This window comes from Lynx canadensis, chromosome C2, assembly GCF_007474595.2.
Source record: "Lynx canadensis isolate LIC74 chromosome C2, mLynCan4.pri.v2, whole genome shotgun sequence".
NCBI lineage: Eukaryota > Metazoa > Chordata > Mammalia > Carnivora > Felidae > Lynx > Lynx canadensis.
The window spans coordinates 110817040-110817715 of record NC_044311.2 but is presented as its reverse complement, the minus strand read 5'-3'; positions in this window follow the sequence as shown (position 1 = coordinate 110817715).

Below are 676 nucleotides of genomic sequence, written 5' to 3'. Positions count from 1 at the left end.
GCTTGTGCTCTCTCTCTCTTAAAATAAATTTAAAAAATTCTGCATATAAGTGAAATCATATGGTATTTGACGTTCTCTGACTGGCCTATTTTGCTTAGCATTATACTCTCTAGCTCCATCCATGTTATTGCAAATGGCAAGATTCTGTTTGTTTGTTTGTTTGTTTGTTTATTTGTTTGTTTATGGCTGAATAATATTCCATTGGATATATATACTACATCTTCTTCATCCATTCATTATCGATGGACATTTGGGCTGCTTCCATACTTTCGCTATTGTAAGTAATGCTGAAATGAACATGGGGTGCATATATCCTTTCAAATTAGTGTTTTCGTATTCTTTGGTAAATACCCAGTAGTGAGATTACTGGATCATATGATAGTTCTTTTTCTAATTTTTTGAGGAACATCCATACTGTTTTCTATGTTTTCTACATGGCTGCACCAGTTTGTATTCTCACCAACAGGGCATGAGGGTTCCTTTTTTTCCACATCCTTACTAACAATTGTTTCTTGTGTTTGATTTTAGCCATTCTGACAGGTGTAAAGTGATACCTCATTGTGTTTTTTTTAATTTCAAGTTTTTATTTAAATTCCAGTTAGTTAACATATAATGTAATATTAGTTTCAGGAGTACAATTTAGTGATTTATCACTTACATACAACACCCAGGGCTC